Below are 507 nucleotides of genomic sequence, written 5' to 3'. Positions count from 1 at the left end.
CCACACCTTTGAATGGTCACAGCATATGATGCTGCTGTCGATTTTTCACTGCCCATGGAGGTTCAATAAAAAGGTTCTCTTGTTACAAAGTTTCCTCACACTCATTTCTTGGTCACTAATGAGGGTACACACTTTTCACCTATTGTTGGAAGGTCATACTTTGTGACCTATTTGTTCATGTCCTCTGGGACAGGGACCAGTGAGTAGCAGGGAGCCCTGCCTGACTGCTCCTGTGCTGTGAGTGAAGGGCCACTCATTTCCCAGGAGAACTTGCAACTGGAGGAGCCGCCCAGTGTCCTGGAAGTCCCACCCACCATGGGGGCGGGGCGGGGTGGAGAGGTCAGGTCAGGTGTGCCTTGACTGTAACTCTGTCCTCTCGGAGGATCCATGGTGGAGTCCCTGCCTGCCCTGCCGAGGCACAGACGAGTGGTTTTCTGTGGGGTGAGGGGTATGGCAGCCCCAGGGACCACCTGGCCAAGCGTGGGGACACTTCTTTGCAGCTGGGAG

The sequence above is a fragment of the Echinops telfairi genome, unplaced genomic scaffold (genome assembly GCF_000313985.2).
Source record: "Echinops telfairi isolate 266 unplaced genomic scaffold, ASM31398v2 ScPeMD7_5;HRSCAF=22, whole genome shotgun sequence".
NCBI classification, from domain to species: Eukaryota; Metazoa; Chordata; class Mammalia; order Afrosoricida; family Tenrecidae; genus Echinops; species Echinops telfairi.
Note: the sequence above shows the minus strand (reverse complement) of the source record.